This window comes from Drosophila subpulchrella, unplaced genomic scaffold (genome assembly GCF_014743375.2).
Source record: "Drosophila subpulchrella strain 33 F10 #4 breed RU33 unplaced genomic scaffold, RU_Dsub_v1.1 Primary Assembly Seq394, whole genome shotgun sequence".
Taxonomy (NCBI): Eukaryota; Metazoa; Arthropoda; class Insecta; order Diptera; family Drosophilidae; genus Drosophila; species Drosophila subpulchrella.
The window spans coordinates 5,001-27,500 of record NW_023665616.1 but is presented as its reverse complement, the minus strand read 5'-3'; the positions used below and the strand labels follow the sequence as shown (position 1 = coordinate 27,500).

Below are 22,500 nucleotides of genomic sequence, written 5' to 3'. Positions count from 1 at the left end.
GGAAACCCTGATGGAAGACCGAAACAGTTCTGACGTGCAAATCGATTGTCAGAATTGAGTATAGGGGCGAAAGACCAATCGAACCATCTAGTAGCTGGTTCCTTCCGAAGTTTCCCTCAGGATAGCTGGTGCATTTTAATGTTATATAAAATAATCTTATCTGGTAAAGCGAATGATTAGAGGCCTTAGGGTCGAAACGATCTTAACCTATTCTCAAACTTTAAATGGGTAAGAACCTTAACTTTCTTGATATGAAGTTCAAGGTTATGATATAATGTGCCCAGTGGGCCACTTTTGGTAAGCAGAACTGGCGCTGTGGGATGAACCAAACGTAATGTTACGGTGCCCAAATTAACAACTCATGCAGATACCATGAAAGGCGTTGGTTGCTTAAAACAGCAGGACGGTGATCATGGAAGTCGAAATCCGCTAAGGAGTGTGTAACAACTCACCTGCCGAAGCAACTAGCCCTTAAAATGGATGGCGCTTAAGTTGTATACCTATACATTACCGCTAAAGTAGATGATTTATATTACTTGTGATATAAATTTTGAAACTTTAGTGAGTAGGAAGGTACAATGGTATGCGTAGAAGTGTTTGGCGTAAGCCTGCATGGAGCTGCCATTGGTACAGATCTTGGTGGTAGTAGCAAATAATCGAATGAGACCTTGGAGGACTGAAGTGGAGAAGGGTTTCGTGTGAACAGTGGTTGATCACGAGTTAGTCGGTCCTAAGTTCAAGGCGAAAGCCGAAAATTTTCAAGTAAAACACAAATGCCATACAAATATAATTATATTATATAAATCAAGCTAATTAATATACTTGAATAATTTTGAACGAAAGGGAATACGGTTCCAATTCCGTAACCTGTTGAGTATCCGTTTGTTATTAAATATGGGCCTCGTGCTCATCCTGGCAACAGGAACGACCATAAAGAAGCCGTCGAGAGATATCGGAAGAGTTTTCTTTTCTGTTTTATAGCCGTACTACCATGGAAGTCTTTCGCAGAGAGATATGGTAGATGGGCTAGAAGAGCATGACATATACTGTTGTGTCGATATTTTCTCCTCGGACCTTGAAAATTTATGGTGGGGACACGCAAACTTCTCAACAGGCCGTACCAATATCCGCAGCTGGTCTCCAAGGTGAAGAGTCTCTAGTCGATAGAATAATGTAGGTAAGGGAAGTCGGCAAATTAGATCCGTAACTTCGGGATAAGGATTGGCTCTGAAGATTGAGATAGTCGGGCTTGATTGGGAAACAATAACATGGTTTATGTGCTCGTTCTGGGTAAATAGAGTGTCTGGCATTTATGTTGGTCACTTGTTCCCCGGATAGTTTAGTTACGTAGCCAATTGTGGAACTTTCTTGCTAAAATTTTTAAGAATACTAATTGGGTTAAACCAATTAGTTCTTATTAATTATAACGATTATCAATTAACAATCAATTCAGAACTGGCACGGACTTGGGGAATCCGACTGTCTAATTAAAACAAAGCATTGTGATGGCCCTAGCGGGTGTTGACACAATGTGATTTCTGCCCAGTGCTCTGAATGTCAAAGTGAAGAAATTCAAGTAAGCGCGGGTCAACGGCGGGAGTAACTATGACTCTCTTAAGGTAGCCAAATGCCTCGTCATCTAATTAGTGACGCGCATGAATGGATTAACGAGATTCCTACTGTCCCTATCTACTATCTAGCGAAACCACAGCCAAGGGAACGGGCTTGGAATAATTAGCGGGGAAAGAAGACCCTTTTGAGCTTGACTCTAATCTGGCAGTGTAAGGAGACATAAGAGGTGTAGAATAAGTGGGAGATATTAGACTTCGGTTTGGTATCGCCAATGAAATACCACTACTCTTATTGTTTCCTTACTTACTTGATTAAATGGAACGTGTATCATTTCCTAGCCATTATACGGATATATTTATTATATCTTATGGTATTGGGTTTTGATGCAAGCTTCTTGATCAAAGTATCACGAGTTTGTTATATAATCGCAAACAAATTCTTTAATAAAACGGTGCATTTATGTATTTTTGATTTGAAAATTTGGTATAACTCCAATTACTCAGGTATGATCCAATTCAAGGACATTGCCAGGTAGGGAGTTTGACTGGGGCGGTACATCTCTCAAATAATAACGGAGGTGTCCCAAGGCCAGCTCAGTGCGGACAGAAACCACACATAGAGCAAAAGGGCAAATGCTGACTTGATCTCGGTGTTCAGTACACACAGGGACAGCAAAAGCTCGGCCTATCGATCCTTTTGGTTTAAAGAGTTTTTAACAAGAGGTGTCAGAAAAGTTACCATAGGGATAACTGGCTTGTGGCGGCCAAGCGTTCATAGCGACGTCGCTTTTTGATCCTTCGATGTCGGCTCTTCCTATCATTGTGAAGCAAAATTCACCAAGCGTTGGATTGTTCACCCATGCAAGGGAACGTGAGCTGGGTTTAGACCGTCGTGAGACAGGTTAGTTTTACCCTACTAATGACAAAACGTTGTTGCGACAGCATTCCTGCGTAGTACGAGAGGAACCGCAGGTACGGACCAATGGCACAATACTTGTTCGAGCGAACAGTGGTATGACGCTACGTCCGTTGGATTATGCCTGAACGCCTCTAAGGTCGTATCCGTGCTGGACTGCAATGATAAATAAGGGGCAATTTGCATTGTATGGCTTCTAAACCATTTAAAGTTTATAATTTACTTTATAAACGACAATGGATGTGATGCCAATGTAATTTGTAACATAGTAAATTGGGAGGATCTTTGATCACCTGATGCCGCGCTAGTTACATATAAAAGCATTATTTAATACAATGACAAAGCCTAGAATCAATTGTAAACGACTTTTGTAACAGGCAAGGTGTTGTAAGTGGTTGAGCAGCTGCCATACTGCGATCCACTGAAGCTTATCCTTTGCTTGATGATTCGATAATAAAGATGTTGCAAGCGGGCATAATCATTATGCTTGCTTGCAGCATCGCACGCCACTTTGTTTGTGGTGTGTAAGGTAGGGAAGAAGAAATATAAAAGACCTAAATTGGAAACATCAATATATAAGTAAATATTGAACAAACAAAATGTATCGTCATCTTATTAGTGACGCGATGATAAAGTGGCAAACATATTCCATGTATAAATATTCCTATGGTATTAAAATTCAAGTAAAGAGGACATATATAAAAGTTTGTATATATGGTTCATTCAATGGTAGCAGCGGTTGGTTGGTTGGTGTCTGCTCCTCTTATTGTTCAAAACTTATGTTATGGTAGCAAGTCTATATCGTCATATTATTAGTGACGCGAAAAAGTAGTGGCAAAACATATTCCATGTATAAATAAATATTCCTATGGTATTGAAATTCAAGTAAAGAGGCCATTCAAGTAAAGAGGACTTATATAAATATAAGTATATATAATGGTAGCAGCGCGGTTGGTTGGTTGGTGTGTCTGCTCCTCTTATTGTTCAAAACTTATGTTATGGTAGCAAGACTGTATCGTCATATTATTAGTGACGCGAAAAAGTAGTGGCAAAACATATTCCATGTATAAATATTCCTATGGTATTGAAATTCAACTAAAGAGGACATATAAAATTACTATCAATGGTAGCAGTGGTTGGTTGGTTGGTGGTTGGTTGGCGGCTGCTCCTATTATTGTTCAAGACTTATGTTATGGTAGCAAGTCTGTATCGTCATATTAATTATTAGTGACGCGAAAAAGTAGTGGAAATCATATTCCATGTATAAATAGATTCCTATGGTAATGAAATTTTCAAGTAAAGAGAGGACCATTCAAGTAAGAGGACATATAAAAAGTAAGTATATGTTCCTCCAATGGTAGCAGTGGTTGGTTGGTTGGCGGCTGATCCTCTTATTGTTCAAAACTTATTTTATCAATATGAGTTTGGCAATACAATAAAGAAGACCAATCTAATCCATATAAAACTAAATGTATTATATGGATATGCTTAGGAAACCCATATATTCATAAAAAAAAATTATGTATAGAAAATTATACATATATCTTTTATATAAATGAATCGTATGGATATCGCCTTATGGTAGGTATAATAACTTTTTAAGGCATAATAATGTATAATATAGAAAATATACATTGAAATATAAATGCATTTTTATAGATATGGCGGCATATAAGTGCCATATACACAAGAATAAATAATAGAATTTACCAATATATAATTAAAATGAGATATATAAACCTAGTGAGGGGCTGCACTAGTATATGAATCGTATGGATATGGCTTATAGGTATAATACCTATAAGGCATAATAATGTATAATATAATAAATATAAATTAAGATATGAATGAATTATATAAATATGGCATAGAAATGCCATATACATACATAAGAATAAATGGTAGAATTTACCCATATATCACTGAAACACGATATATAAACCTAATGATAGCTGGCACTAGTACTGTAAACATGCACGCAATAGTGCGTGGGGTAAAAAACTACTATAGGGAGGTGGTCGTTGGCGGGCCCCTCCTCGTATTGGTCAAAACTTATGTTATGCATATGAATTTGTCAATACTATATAGAACGCCAAGCATATCCATATAAACTATGGATATGCATAGAAATCCATACAAAAGTAAAAAAAAATTATGTATAGAAAAATATACATATATTTATATAAGTGAATCGTATGGATATGGCTTATAGGTATAATACCTATAAGGCATAATAATGTATAACAAGTAAATATACATTGAAATGTGAATGCATTGTATGGATATGGCATATAAATGCCATATATATAGAAATAAATTGTATATCAATGATATAACAATTATAAACCTAGTGAGGGGCGGCACTAGTGAATGAATCGTATGGATATGGCTTATAGGTATAATACCTATAAGGCATAATAATGTATAATATAATAAATATACATTAAGATATGAATGGATTGTATAAATATGGCATAGAAATGCCATATACATAAGAATAAATGGTAGAATTTACCCATATATCACTGAAACACGATATATAAACCTAGTGATAGCTGGCACTAGTACTGTAAACAGGCACGCAATAGTGCGTGGGGTAAAAAACTACTATAGGGAGGTGGTCGTTGGCGGGCCCCTCCTCGTATTGGTCAAAACTTATGTTATGCATATGAATTTGTCAATACTATATAGAACGCCAAGCATATCCATATAAACTATGGATATGCATAGAAATCCATACAAAAGTAAAAAAAAATTATGTATAGAAAAATATACATATATTTATATAAGTGAATCGTATGGATATGGCTTATAGGTATAATACCTATAAGGCATAATAATGTATAACAAGTAAATATACATTGAAATGTGAATGCATTGTATGGATATGGCATATAAATGCCATATATATAGAAATAAATTGTATATCAATGATATAACAATTATAAACCTAGTGAGGGGCGGCACTAGTGAATGAATCGTATGGATATGGCTTATAGGTATAATACCTATAAGGCATAATAATGTATAATATAATAAATATACATTAAGATATGAATGGATTGTATAAATATGGCATAGAAATGCCATATACATAAGAATAAATGGTAGAATTTACCCATATATCACTGAAACACGATATATAAACCTAGTGATAGCTGGCACTAGTACTGTAAACAGGCACGCAATAGTGCGTGGGGTAAAAAACTACTATAGGGAGGTGGTCGTTGGCGGGCCCCTCCTCGTATTGGTCAAAACTTATGTTATGCATATGAATTTGTCAATACTATATAGAACGCCAAGCATATCCATATAAACTATGGATATGCATAGAAAACCATACAAAAGTAAAAAAAAATTATGTATAGAAAAATATACATATATTTATATAAGTGAATCGTATGGATATGGCTTATAGGTATAATACCTATAAGGCATAATAATGTATAACAAGTAAATATACATTGAAATGTGAATGCATTGTATGGATATGGCATATAAATGCCATATATATAGAAATAAATTGTATATCAATGATATAACAATTATAAACCTAGTGAGGGGCGGCACTAGTGAATGAATCGTATGGATATGGCTTATAGGTATAATACCTATAAGGCATAATAATGTATAATATAATAAATATACATTAAGATATGAATGGATTGTATAAATATGGCATAGAAATGCCATATACATAAGAATAAATGGTAGAATTTACCCATATATCACTGAAACACGATATATAAACCTAGTGATAGCTGGCACTAGTACTGTAAACAGGCACGCAATAGTGCGTGGGGTAAAAAACTACTATAGGGAGGTGGTCGTTGGCGGGCCCCTCCTCGTATTGGTCAAAACTTATGTTATGCATATGAATTTGTCAATACTATATAGAACGCCAAGCATATCCATATAAACTATGGATATGCATAGAAAACCATACAAAAGTAAAAAAAAATTATGTATAGAAAAATATACATATATTTATATAAGTGAATCGTATGGATATGGCTTATAGGTATAATACCTATAAGGCATAATAATGTATAACAAGTAAATATACATTGAAATGTGAATGCATTGTATGGATATGGCATATAAATGCCATATATATAGAAATAAATTGTATATCAATGATATAACAATTATAAACCTAGTGAGGGGCGGCACTAGTGAATGAATCGTATGGATATGGCTTATAGGTATAATACCTATAAGGCATAATAATGTATAATATAATAAATATACATTAAGATATGAATGGATTGTATAAATATGGCATAGAAATGCCATATACATAAGAATAAATGGTAGAATTTACCCATATATCACTGAAACACGATATATAAACCTAGTGATAGCTGGCACTAGTACTGTAAACAGGCACGCAATAGTGCGTGGGGTAAAAAACTACTATAGGGAGGTGGTCGTTGGCGGGCCCCTCCTCGTATTGGTCAAAACTTATGTTATGCATATGAATTTGTCAATACTATATAGAACGCCAAGCATATCCATATAAACTATGGATATGCATAGAAATCCATACAAAAGTAAAAAAAAATTATGTATAGAAAAATATACATATATTTATATAAGTGAATCGTATGGATATGGCTTATAGGTATAATACCTATAAGGCATAATAATGTATAACAAGTAAATATACATTGAAATGTGAATGCATTGTATGGATATGGCATATAAATGCCATATATATAGAAATAAATTGTATATCAATGATATAACAATTATAAACCTAGTGAGGGGCGGCACTAGTGAATGAATCGTATGGATATGGCTTATAGGTATAATACCTATAAGGCATAATAATGTATAATATAATAAATATACATTAAGATATGAATGGATTGTATAAATATGGCATAGAAATGCCATATACATAAGAATAAATGGTAGAATTTACCCATATATCACTGAAACACGATATATAAACCTAGTGATAGCTGGCACTAGTACTGTAAACAGGCACGCAATAGTGCGTGGGGTAAAAAACTACTATAGGGAGGTGGTCGTTGGCGGGCCCCTCCTCGTATTGGTCAAAACTTATGTTATGCATATGAATTTGTCAATACTATATAGAACGCCAAGCATATCCATATAAACTATGGATATGCATAGAAATCCATACAAAAGTAAAAAAAAATTATGTATAGAAAAATATACATATATTTATATAAGTGAATCGTATGGATATGGCTTATAGGTATAATACCTATAAGGCATAATAATGTATAACAAGTAAATATACATTGAAATGTGAATGCATTGTATGGATATGGCATATAAATGCCATATATATAGAAATAAATTGTATATCAATGATATAACAATTATAAACCTAGTGAGGGGCGGCACTAGTGAATGAATCGTATGGATATGGCTTATAGGTATAATACCTATAAGGCATAATAATGTATAATATAATAAATATACATTAAGATATGAATGGATTGTATAAATATGGCATAGAAATGCCATATACATAAGAATAAATGGTAGAATTTACCCATATATCACTGAAACATGATATATAAACCTAGTGATAGCTGGCACTAGTACTGTAAACAGGCACGCAGTAGTGCGTGGGGTAAAAAACTACTATAGGGAGGTGGTCGTTGGCGGGCCCCTCCTCGTATTGGTCAAAACTTATGTTATGCGTAAACATATGATTTTGTCAATACTATAAAGAAAACTTGTTTTGTACATACAAAACTAAATGAATTATATGGATATTGAAAAATAAATGGCATTATATCCATATAATGAAAATATACTTGTATTCTCTTATTATAAGAGAGAATACCGTATAGTTGGTTGGCAAAGACAATTGAAAATACCCGAATTGCAGATGATGGGTTCAAAAACTACTATAGGGTGGTGTAGCAAATAATATGAAGATGATATATCCATATAATGGATATACACTAGTATTCTCTTATTATAATAGAGAATACCATATAAATGGTTGGCAAAGACAATTGAAAATACCCGAATTGAAGTTGACGGGTTCAAAAACTATTATAGGGTGATGTAGCAAATAAAATAATGAAGATATATCCATATAATGGAATTATATGTGTATTCTCTTATTATATGAGAGAGTACCAAACGGTTGATTGGCAAAGACAATTGAAAATACCCGAATTAAAGATATTGGGTCCAAAAACTACTATAGGATGGTCAATGGGCCGGCCATCTACTATTGACGTGACAAAATACTGTCTGTCGGTAGAGAAGATATTAATCCGTCAAATTTGTTTCTTTATTCATTTATGAATATGAGACTTGGCTCCACGGTTAATATTTTAAGCCCAAAGATAATAATGTTGAAACAAAGGCCAAGGTTTCTATTATACATAGAATAACAAATTGTTTCCGAACTTTATCGTTAATCCAAATAAATAATTACAATTGAGGCAGGCTAATAATGATATATATTTTGTATTGATAATCTTGATATATATGTATATTGGTCTGCCATTATCACATACTGAGTTATGTGATAATTCCCTGCGGGGATAAATTAAAAGAGGTGTCCCTATATTAAAAGAAAATAATATATATATATATTATTTTTTCTAACGTACATATCATATATGCGCTCGGTTTTATATTATATATTACCAAAGAGTCTTATATGAATATATACAGATAAATTTTAAATTTATCATCAAAATACAAATGATTTAATTCAATATTTTATATTGGTTAAACAAAAATTGTACATGTGTGGATACAATAATGACGTATGTCGAACAAAAAAGATATTTTAGAATGAAATATGCAAATATAAAGAAAATTATTACGTATTACGAAAAAAAATATTGTGTTTTTAACATCAATAATTAAAAAACTTGTTATTATTAGTGGCGGAACAAGTATATATTGTGAAAACAACAAACGTATACGAATGCTATATAAAAATGGCCGTATTCGATAGAAAACAATCTATAAAATTTATATTGCTAATTTCTATTCAAAAATATGAATGAAATATGAATAAAAACATTATTCTGGTTGATCCTGCCAGTAGTTATATGCTTGTCTCAAAGATTAAGCCATGCATGTCTAAGTACACACGAATTAAAAGTGAAACCGCAAAAGGCTCATTATATCAGTTATGGTTCCTTAGATCGTTAACAGTTACTTGGATAACTGTGGTAATTCTAGAGCTAATACATGCAATTAAAACATGAACCTTATGGGACATGTGCTTTTATTAGGCTAAAACCAAGCGATCGCAAGATCGTTATATTGGTTGAACTCTAGATAACATGCAGATCGTATGGTCTTGTACCGACGACAGATCTTTCAAATGTCTGCCCTATCAACTTTTGATGGTAGTATCTAGGACTACCATGGTTGCAACGGGTAACGGGGAATCAGGGTTCGATTCCGGAGAGGGAGCCTGAGAAACGGCTACCACATCTAAGGAAGGCAGCAGGCGCGTAAATTACCCACTCCCAGCTCGGGGAGGTAGTGACGAAAAATAACAATACAGGACTCATATCCGAGGCCCTGTAATTGGAATGAGTACACTTTAAATCCTTTAACAAGGACCAATTGGAGGGCAAGTCTGGTGCCAGCAGCCGCGGTAATTCCAGCTCCAATAGCGTATATTAAAGTTGTTGCGGTTAAAACGTTCGTAGTTGAACTTGTGCTTCATACGGGTAGTACAACTTACAATTGTGGTTAGTACTATACCTTTATGTATGTAAGCGTATTACCGGTGGAGTTCTTACATGTGCTTAGATACTTGTATTTTTTCATATGTTCCTCCTATTTAAAAACCTGCATTAGTGCTCTTAAACGAGTGTTATTGTGGGCCGGTACAATTACTTTGAACAAATTAGAGTGCTTAAAGCAGGCTTCAAATGCCTGAATATTCTGTGCATGGGATAATGAAATAAGACCTCTGTTCTGCTTTCATTGGTTTTCAGATCAAGAGGTAATGATTAATAGAAGCAGTTTGGGGGCATTAGTATTACGACGCGAGAGGTGAAATTCTTGGACCGTCGTAAGACTAACTTAAGCGAAAGCATTTGCCAAAGATGTTTTCATTAATCAAGAACGAAAGTTAGAGGTTCGAAGGCGATCAGATACCGCCCTAGTTCTAACCATAAACGATGCCAGCTAGCAATTGGGTGTAGCTACTTTTATGGCTCTCTCAGTCGCTTCCCGGGAAACCAAAGCTTTTGGGCTCCGGGGGAAGTATGGTTGCAAAGCTGAAACTTAAAGGAATTGACGGAAGGGCACCACCAGGAGTGGAGCCTGCGGCTTAATTTGACTCAACACGGGAAAACTTACCAGGTCCGAACATAAGTGTGTAAGACAGATTGATAGCTCTTTCTCGAATCTATGGGTGGTGGTGCATGGCCGTTCTTAGTTCGTGGAGTGATTTGTCTGGTTAATTCCGATAACGAACGAGACTCAAATATATTAAATAGATATCTTCAGGATTATGGTGTTGAAGCTTATATAGCCTTCATTCATGGTGGCAGTAAAATGTTTATTGTGTTTGAATGTGTTTATATAAGTGGAGCCGTACCTGTTGGTTTGTCCCATTATAAGGACACTAGCTTCTTAAATGGACAAATTGCGTCTAGCAATAATGAGATTGAGCAATAACAGGTCTGTGATGCCCTTAGATGTCCTGGGCTGCACGCGCGCTACAATGAAAGTATCAACGTGTATTTCCTAGACCGAGAGGTCCGGGTAAACCGCTGAACCACTTTCATGCTTGGGATTGTGAACTGAAACTGTTCACATGAACTTGGAATTCCCAGTAAGTGTGAGTCATTAACTCGCATTGATTACGTCCCTGCCCTTTGTACACACCGCCCGTCGCTACTACCGATTGAATTATTTAGTGAGGTCTCCGGACGTGATCACTGTGACGCCTTGTGTGTTACGGTTGTTTCGCAAAAGTTGACCGAACTTGATTATTTAGAGGAAGTAAAAGTCGTAACAAGGTTTCCGTAGGTGAACCTGCGGAAGGATCATTATTGTTTAATATCCTTACCGTTAATAAAAAAATTTGTTTTTATTATAATAATATAATATATTATAGTAATACAAATAAAATATAAATTGCCAAAAATATGATCTTTTATAGATCAAATATAAAATTTCGAACAAGCAAATCGAAATAATAATTGTAATAATAAATATATTATTGCATTAAATAAGAGATAAATAAATAAGCAAAAGCAAACAAATAACAAATTCGAACAAGCAAATCGAAATTATTAAATTTATTTAATATTATTATTATATTGTATATTAAATGCAATTAATTAATAAAACACTGTGTGTATATGGACCATAATATACACGCGTTGCGATATGTATTGTTCATCTCAGTTATGCGCATACATTGGATAATGCAACAACCTAAAATGTACAATGTTGTACCTGATTATTACAGGTTAATGTTTTATATAAATTTCAATATATATCGCTAAAAAAAAGTATTAATACCGTAAATGCCATTTAAAAAATACTTGATATATTATTGGTTATATGAAACTAAGACATTTCGCAGCATTCGTTTTAGGTATAAAAATCAATTTATTGAAGGAATTGATATATGCCAGTAAAATGGTGTATTTTTAATTTCTTTCAATAAAAACATATATGACAAAATTACCAAACCAATATATAAAACTCTAAGCGGTGGATCACTCGGCTCATGGGTCGATGAAGAACGCAGCAAACTGTGCGTCATCGTGTGAACTGCAGGACACATGAACATCGACATTTTGAACGCATATCGCAGTCCATGCTGTTATGTACTTTAATTAATTTTATAGTGCTGCTTGGACTACATATGGTTGAGGGTTGTAAGACTATGCTAATTAAGTTGTTTATATAAATTTTATAATGAAATTTTATAAGCATATGGTATATTATTGGATAATAATAATTTAATTATTATATTATTCATAATATTAACAAATATATGAAAAACATTATCTCACATTAGTAAATAATTTGAATGTGAAAAACGAAGAGAAATATTTTCTTTTTCAATCAAATAATACTGAGAAATGTCTAGCATAAAAAATTTATCTAGAATTGTCTCTTATTAAAGATTAGTAAATAGAAAGCCGTTGACAATATTATTATTCTTCGTTGATTCGTTAGACCAAACAAATGCCATACAAATATATAAAATATATAACGAATTTAATAAAATGTTTTATCATTATATATAAAGAATTAATTGCAAAAAAAGTTATACACAACCTCAACTCATATGGGACTACCCCCTGAATTTAAGCATATTAATTAGGGGAGGAAAAGAAACTAACCAGGATTTTCTTAGTAGCGGCGAGCGAAAAGAAATCAGTTCAGCACTAAGTCACTTTGTCTATATGGCAAATGTGAGATGCAGTGTATGGAGCGTCAATATTCTAGTATGAGAAATTAACGATTTAAGTCCTTCTTAAATGAGGCCATTTACCCATAGAGGGTGCCAGGCCCGTATAACGTTAATGATTACTAGATGATGTTTCCAAAGAGTCGTGTTGCTTGATAGTGCAGCACTAAGTGGGTGGTAAACTCCATCTAAAACTAAATATAACCATGAGACCGATAGTAAACAAGTACCGTGAGGGAAAGTTGAAAAGAACTCTGAATAGAGAGTTAAACAGTACGTGAAACTGCTTAGAGGTTAAGCCCGATGAACCTGAATATCCGTTATGGAAAATTCATCATTAAAATTGTAATATTTAAACAATATTATGATAATAGTGTGCATTTTTTCCATATAAGGACATTGTAATCTATTAGCATACAAAATTTATCATAAAATATAACTTATAGTTTATTCAAATTAATTTGCTTGCATTTTAACACAGAATAAATGTTATTAATTTGATAAAGTGCTGATAGATTTATATGAATACAGTGCGTTAATTTTTCGGAATTATATAATGGCATAATTATCATTGATTTTTGTGTTTATTATATGCACTTGTATGATTAACAATGCGAAAGATTCAGGATACCTTCGGGACCCGTCTTGAAACACGGACCAAGGAGTCTAACATATGTGCAAGTTATTGGGATATAAACCTAATAGCGTAATTAACTTGACTAATAATGGGATTAGTTTTTTAACTATTTATAGCTAATTAACACAATCCCGGGGCGTTCTATATAGTTATGTATAATGATATTTATATTATTTATGCCTCTAACTGGAACGTACCTTGAGCATATATGCTGTGACCCGAAAGATGGTGAACTATACTTGATCAGGTTGAAGTCAGGGGAAACCCTGATGGAAGACCGAAACAGTTCTGACGTGCAAATCGATTGTCAGAATTGAGTATAGGGGCGAAAGACCAATCGAACCATCTAGTAGCTGGTTCCTTCCGAAGTTTCCCTCAGGATAGCTGGTGCATTTTAATGTTATATAAAATAATCTTATCTGGTAAAGCGAATGATTAGAGGCCTTAGGGTCGAAACGATCTTAACCTATTCTCAAACTTTAAATGGGTAAGAACCTTAACTTTCTTGATATGAAGTTCAAGGTTATGATATAATGTGCCCAGTGGGCCACTTTTGGTAAGCAGAACTGGCGCTGTGGGATGAACCAAACGTAATGTTACGGTGCCCAAATTAACAACTCATGCAGATACCATGAAAGGCGTTGGTTGCTTAAAACAGCAGGACGGTGATCATGGAAGTCGAAATCCGCTAAGGAGTGTGTAACAACTCACCTGCCGAAGCAACTAGCCCTTAAAATGGATGGCGCTTAAGTTGTATACCTATACATTACCGCTAAAGTAGATGATTTATATTACTTGTGATATAAATTTTGAAACTTTAGTGAGTAGGAAGGTACAATGGTATGCGTAGAAGTGTTTGGCGTAAGCCTGCATGGAGCTGCCATTGGTACAGATCTTGGTGGTAGTAGCAAATAATCGAATGAGACCTTGGAGGACTGAAGTGGAGAAGGGTTTCGTGTGAACAGTGGTTGATCACGAGTTAGTCGGTCCTAAGTTCAAGGCGAAAGCCGAAAATTTTCAAGTAAAACACAAATGCCATACAAATATAATTATATTATATAAATCAAGCTAATTAATATACTTGAATAATTTTGAACGAAAGGGAATACGGTTCCAATTCCGTAACCTGTTGAGTATCCGTTTGTTATTAAATATGGGCCTCGTGCTCATCCTGGCAACAGGAACGACCATAAAGAAGCCGTCGAGAGATATCGGAAGAGTTTTCTTTTCTGTTTTATAGCCGTACTACCATGGAAGTCTTTCGCAGAGAGATATGGTAGATGGGCTAGAAGAGCATGACATATACTGTTGTGTCGATATTTTCTCCTCGGACCTTGAAAATTTATGGTGGGGACACGCAAACTTCTCAACAGGCCGTACCAATATCCGCAGCTGGTCTCCAAGGTGAAGAGTCTCTAGTCGATAGAATAATGTAGGTAAGGGAAGTCGGCAAATTAGATCCGTAACTTCGGGATAAGGATTGGCTCTGAAGATTGAGATAGTCGGGCTTGATTGGGAAACAATAACATGGTTTATGTGCTCGTTCTGGGTAAATAGAGTGTCTGGCATTTATGTTGGTCACTTGTTCCCCGGATAGTTTAGTTACGTAGCCAATTGTGGAACTTTCTTGCTAAAATTTTTAAGAATACTAATTGGGTTAAACCAATTAGTTCTTATTAATTATAACGATTATCAATTAACAATCAATTCAGAACTGGCACGGACTTGGGGAATCCGACTGTCTAATTAAAACAAAGCATTGTGATGGCCCTAGCGGGTGTTGACACAATGTGATTTCTGCCCAGTGCTCTGAATGTCAAAGTGAAGAAATTCAAGTAAGCGCGGGTCAACGGCGGGAGTAACTATGACTCTCTTAAGGTAGCCAAATGCCTCGTCATCTAATTAGTGACGCGCATGAATGGATTAACGAGATTCCTACTGTCCCTATCTACTATCTAGCGAAACCACAGCCAAGGGAACGGGCTTGGAATAATTAGCGGGGAAAGAAGACCCTTTTGAGCTTGACTCTAATCTGGCAGTGTAAGGAGACATAAGAGGTGTAGAATAAGTGGGAGATATTAGACTTCGGTTTGGTATCGCCAATGAAATACCACTACTCTTATTGTTTCCTTACTTACTTGATTAAATGGAACGTGTATCATTTCCTAGCCATTATACGGATATATTTATTATATCTTATGGTATTGGGTTTTGATGCAAGCTTCTTGATCAAAGTATCACGAGTTTGTTATATAATCGCAAACAAATTCTTTAATAAAACGGTGCATTTATGTATTTTTGATTTGAAAATTTGGTATAACTCCAATTACTCAGGTATGATCCAATTCAAGGACATTGCCAGGTAGGGAGTTTGACTGGGGCGGTACATCTCTCAAATAATAACGGAGGTGTCCCAAGGCCAGCTCAGTGCGGACAGAAACCACACATAGAGCAAAAGGGCAAATGCTGACTTGATCTCGGTGTTCAGTACACACAGGGACAGCAAAAGCTCGGCCTATCGATCCTTTTGGTTTAAAGAGTTTTTAACAAGAGGTGTCAGAAAAGTTACCATAGGGATAACTGGCTTGTGGCGGCCAAGCGTTCATAGCGACGTCGCTTTTTGATCCTTCGATGTCGGCTCTTCCTATCATTGTGAAGCAAAATTCACCAAGCGTTGGATTGTTCACCCATGCAAGGGAACGTGAGCTGGGTTTAGACCGTCGTGAGACAGGTTAGTTTTACCCTACTAATGACAAAACGTTGTTGCGACAGCATTCCTGCGTAGTACGAGAGGAACCGCAGGTACGGACCAATGGCACAATACTTGTTCGAGCGAACAGTGGTATGACGCTACGTCCGTTGGATTATGCCTGAACGCCTCTAAGGTCGTATCCGTGCTGGACTGCAATGATAAATAAGGGGCAATTTGCATTGTATGGCTTCTAAACCATTTAAAGTTTATAATTTACTTTATAAACGACAATGGATGTGATGCCAATGTAATTTGTAACATAGTAAATTGGGAGGATCTTTGATCACCTGATGCCGCGCTAGTTACATATAAAAGCATTATTTAATACAATGACAAAGCCTAGAATCAATTGTAAACGACTTTTGTAACAGGCAAGGTGTTGTAAGTGGTTGAGCAGCTGCCATACTGCGATCCACTGAAGCTTATCCTTTGCTTGATGATTCGATAATAAAGATGTTGCAAGCGGGCATAATCATTATGCTTGCTTGCAGCATCGCACGCCACTTTGTTTGTGGTGTGTAAGGTAGGGAAGAAGAAATATAAAAGACCTAAATTGGAAACATCAATATATAAGTAAATATTGAACAAACAAAATGTATCGTCATCTTATTAGTGACGCGATGATAAAGTGGCAAACATATTCCATGTATAAATATTCCTATGGTATTAAAATTCAAGTAAAGAGGACATATATAAAAGTTTGTATATATGGTTCATTCAATGGTAGCAGCGGTTGGTTGGTTGGTGTCTGCTCCTCTTATTGTTCAAAACTTATGTTATGGTAGCAAGTCTATATCGTCATATTATTAGTGACGCGAAAAAGTAGTGGCAAAACATATTCCATGTATAAATAAATATTCCTATGGTATTGAAATTCAAGTAAAGAGGCCATTCAAGTAAAGAGGACTTATATAAATATAAGTATATATAATGGTAGCAGCGCGGTTGGTTGGTTGGTGTGTCTGCTCCTCTTATTGTTCAAAACTTATGTTATGGTAGCAAGACTGTATCGTCATATTATTAGTGACGCGAAAAAGTAGTGGCAAAACATATTCCATGTATAAATATTCCTATGGTATTGAAATTCAACTAAAGAGGACATATAAAATTACTATCAATGGTAGCAGTGGTTGGTTGGTTGGTGGTTGGTTGGCGGCTGCTCCTATTATTGTTCAAGACTTATGTTATGGTAGCAAGTCTGTATCGTCATATTAATTATTAGTGACGCGAAAAAGTAGTGGAAATCATATTCCATGTATAAATAGATTCCTATGGTAATGAAATTTTCAAGTAAAGAGAGGACCATTCAAGTAAGAGGACATATAAAAAGTAAGTATATGTTCCTCCAATGGTAGCAGTGGTTGGTTGGTTGGCGGCTGATCCTCTTATTGTTCAAAACTTATTTTATCAATATGAGTTTGGCAATACAATAAAGAAGACCAATCTAATCCATATAAAACTAAATGTATTATATGGATATGCTTAGGAAACCCATATATTCATAAAAAAAAATTATGTATAGAAAATTATACATATATCTTTTATATAAATGAATCGTATGGATATCGCCTTATGGTAGGTATAATAACTTTTTAAGGCATAATAATGTATAATATAGAAAATATACATTGAAATATAAATGCATTTTTATAGATATGGCGGCATATAAGTGCCATATACACAAGAATAAATAATAGAATTTACCAATATATAATTAAAATGAGATATATAAACCTAGTGAGGGGCTGCACTAGTATATGAATCGTATGGATATGGCTTATAGGTATAATACCTATAAGGCATAATAATGTATAATATAATAAATATAAATTAAGATATGAATGAATTATATAAATATGGCATAGAAATGCCATATACATACATAAGAATAAATGGTAGAATTTACCCATATATCACTGAAACACGATATATAAACCTAATGATAGCTGGCACTAGTACTGTAAACATGCACGCAATAGTGCGTGGGGTAAAAAACTACTATAGGGAGGTGGTCGTTGGCGGGCCCCTCCTCGTATTGGTCAAAACTTATGTTATGCATATGAATTTGTCAATACTATATAGAACGCCAAGCATATCCATATAAACTATGGATATGCATAGAAATCCATACAAAAGTAAAAAAAAATTATGTATAGAAAAATATACATATATTTATATAAGTGAATCGTATGGATATGGCTTATAGGTATAATACCTATAAGGCATAATAATGTATAACAAGTAAATATACATTGAAATGTGAATGCATTGTATGGATATGGCATATAAATGCCATATATATAGAAATAAATTGTATATCAATGATATAACAATTATAAACCTAGTGAGGGGCGGCACTAGTGAATGAATCGTATGGATATGGCTTATAGGTATAATACCTATAAGGCATAATAATGTATAATATAATAAATATACATTAAGATATGAATGGATTGTATAAATATGGCATAGAAATGCCATATACATAAGAATAAATGGTAGAATTTACCCATATATCACTGAAACACGATATATAAACCTAGTGATAGCTGGCACTAGTACTGTAAACAGGCACGCAATAGTGCGTGGGGTAAAAAACTACTATAGGGAGGTGGTCGTTGGCGGGCCCCTCCTCGTATTGGTCAAAACTTATGTTATGCATATGAATTTGTCAATACTATATAGAACGCCAAGCATATCCATATAAACTATGGATATGCATAGAAATCCATACAAAAGTAAAAAAAAATTATGTATAGAAAAATATACATATATTTATATAAGTGAATCGTATGGATATGGCTTATAGGTATAATACCTATAAGGCATAATAATGTATAACAAGTAAATATACATTGAAATGTGAATGCATTGTATGGATATGGCATATAAATGCCATATATATAGAAATAAATTGTATATCAATGATATAACAATTATAAACCTAGTGAGGGGCGGCACTAGTGAATGAATCGTATGGATATGGCTTATAGGTATAATACCTATAAGGCATAATAATGTATAATATAATAAATATACATTAAGATATGAATGGATTGTATAAATATGGCATAGAAATGCCATATACATAAGAATAAATGGTAGAATTTACCCATATATCACTGAAACACGATATATAAACCTAGTGATAGCTGGCACTAGTACTGTAAACAGGCACGCAATAGTGCGTGGGGTAAAAAACTACTATAGGGAGGTGGTCGTTGGCGGGCCCCTCCTCGTATTGGTCAAAACTTATGTTATGCATATGAATTTGTCAATACTATATAGAACGCCAAGCATATCCATATAAACTATGGATATGCATAGAAAACCATACAAAAGTAAAAAAAAATTATGTATAGAAAAATATACATATATTTATATAAGTGAATCGTATGGATATGGCTTATAGGTATAATACCTATAAGGCATAATAATGTATAACAAGTAAATATACATTGAAATGTGAATGCATTGTATGGATATGGCATATAAATGCCATATATATAGAAATAAATTGTATATCAATGATATAACAATTATAAACCTAGTGAGGGGCGGCACTAGTGAATGAATCGTATGGATATGGCTTATAGGTATAATACCTATAAGGCATAATAATGTATAATATAATAAATATACATTAAGATATGAATGGATTGTATAAATATGGCATAGAAATGCCATATACATAAGAATAAATGGTAGAATTTACCCATATATCACTGAAACACGATATATAAACCTAGTGATAGCTGGCACTAGTACTGTAAACAGGCACGCAATAGTGCGTGGGGTAAAAAACTACTATAGGGAGGTGGTCGTTGGCGGGCCCCTCCTCGTATTGGTCAAAACTTATGTTATGCATATGAATTTGTCAATACTATATAGAACGCCAAGCATATCCATATAAACTATGGATATGCATAGAAAACCATACAAAAGTAAAAAAAAATTATGTATAGAAAAATATACATATATTTATATAAGTGAATCGTATGGATATGGCTTATAGGTATAATACCTATAAGGCATAATAATGTATAACAAGTAAATATACATTGAAATGTGAATGCATTGTATGGATATGGCATATAAATGCCATATATATAGAAATAAATTGTATATCAATGATATAACAATTATAAACCTAGTGAGGGGCGGCACTAGTGAATGAATCGTATGGATATGGCTTATAGGTATAATACCTATAAGGCATAATAATGTATAATATAATAAATATACATTAAGATATGAATGGATTGTATAAATATGGCATAGAAATGCCATATACATAAGAATAAATGGTAGAATTTACCCATATATCACTGAAACACGATATATAAACCTAGTGATAGCTGGCACTAGTACTGTAAACAGGCACGCAATAGTGCGTGGGGTAAAAAACTACTATAGGGAGGTGGTCGTTGGCGGGCCCCTCCTCGTATTGGTCAAAACTTATGTTATGCATATGAATTTGTCAATACTATATAGAACGCCAAGCATATCCATATAAACTATGGATATGCATAGAAAACCATACAAAAGTAAAAAAAAATTATGTATAGAAAAATATACATATATTTATATAAGTGAATCGTATGGATATGGCTTATAGGTATAATACCTATAAGGCATAATAATGTATAACAAGTAAATATACATTGAAATGTGAATGCATTGTATGGATATGGCATATAAATGCCATATATATAGAAATAAATTGTATATCAATGATATAACAATTATAAACCTAGTGAGGGGCGGCACTAGTGAATGAATCGTATGGATATGGCTTATAGGTATAATACCTATAAGGCATAATAATGTATAATATAATAATATACATTAAGATATGAATGGATTGTATAAATATGGCATAGAAATGCCATATACATAAGAATAAATGGTAGAATTTACCCATATATCACTGAAACACGATATATAAACCTAGTGATAGCTGGCACTAGTACTGTAAACAGGCACGCAATAGTGCGTGGGGTAAAAAACTACTATAGGGAGGTGGTCGTTGGCGGGCCCCTCCTCGTATTGGTCAAAACTTATGTTATGCGTAAACATATGATTTTGTCAATACTATAAAGAAAACTTGTTTTGTACATACAAAACTAAATGAATTATATGGATATTGAAAAATAAATGGCATTATATCCATATAATGAAAATATACTTGTATTCTCTTATTATAAGAGAGAATACCGTATAGTTGGTTGGCAAAGACAATTGAAAATACCCGAATTGCAGATGATGGGTTCAAAAACTACTATAGGGTGGTGTAGCAAATAATATGAAGATGATATATCCATATAATGGATATACACTAGTATTCTCTTATTATAATAGAGAATACCATATAAATGGTTGGCAAAGACAATTGAAAATACCCGAATTGAAGTTGACGGGTTCAAAAACTATTATAGGGTGATGTAGCAAATAAAATAATGAAGATATATCCATATAATGGAATTATATGTGTATTCTCTTATTATATGAGAGAGTACCAAACGGTTGATTGGCAAAGACAATTGAAAATACCCGAATTAAAGATATTGGGTCCAAAAACTACTATAGGATGGTCAATGGGCCGGCCATCTACTATTGACGTGACAAAATACTGTCTGTCGGTAGAGAAGATATTAATCCGTCAAATTTGTTTCTTTATTCATTTATGAATATGAGACTTGGCTCCACGGTTAATATTTTAAGCCCAAAGATAATAATGTTGAAACAAAGGCCAAGGTTTCTATTATACATAGAATAACAAATTGTTTCCGAACTTTATCGTTAATCCAAATAAATAATTACAATTGAGGCAGGCTAATAATGATATATATTTTGTATTGATAATCTTGATATATATGTATATTGGTCTGCCATTATCACATACTGAGTTATGTGATAATTCCCTGCGGGGATAAATTAAAAGAGGTGTCCCTATATTAAAAGAAAATAATATATATATATATTATTTTTTCTAACGTACATATCATATATGCGCTCGGTTTTATATTATATATTACCAAAGAGTCTTATATGAATATATACAGATAAATTTTAAATTTATCATCAAAATACAAATGATTTAATTCAATATTTTATATTGGTTAAACAAAAATTGTACATGTGTGGATACAATAATGACGTATGTCGAACAAAAAAGATATTTTAGAATGAAATATGCAAATATAAAGAAAATTATTA

At 33.9% G+C, this 22,500-nt stretch overlaps 4 non-coding genes across 4 annotated transcripts in view; all 4 read left to right on the top strand.

Annotated features, from left to right (window-relative positions):
- LOC119562165 overlaps positions 1-2,938 on the top strand; it is a 3,971-nt gene extending 1,033 nt beyond the window's left edge. Inside the window, exon 1 of the ribosomal RNA XR_005221731.1 lies at positions 1-2,938. This exon is cut by the window's left edge and continues 1,033 nt beyond it. This is a non-coding gene — a ribosomal RNA (large subunit ribosomal RNA).
- A 6,583-nt stretch (positions 2,939-9,521) lies between these two features.
- Positions 9,522-11,516, top strand: LOC119562150. The gene has a single exon (XR_005221717.1). It is a non-coding gene; the product is annotated as a small subunit ribosomal RNA (ribosomal RNA).
- A 659-nt stretch (positions 11,517-12,175) lies between these two features.
- Positions 12,176-12,354, top strand: LOC119562152. Its single transcript, XR_005221719.1, has one exon. It is a non-coding gene; the product is annotated as a 5.8S ribosomal RNA (ribosomal RNA).
- Positions 12,355-12,755: 401 nt separating this feature from the next.
- LOC119562163 lies at positions 12,756-16,726 on the top strand. Its single transcript, XR_005221729.1, has one exon. It is a non-coding gene; the product is annotated as a large subunit ribosomal RNA (ribosomal RNA).
- The last annotated feature ends 5,774 nt before the right edge of the window (positions 16,727-22,500 follow it).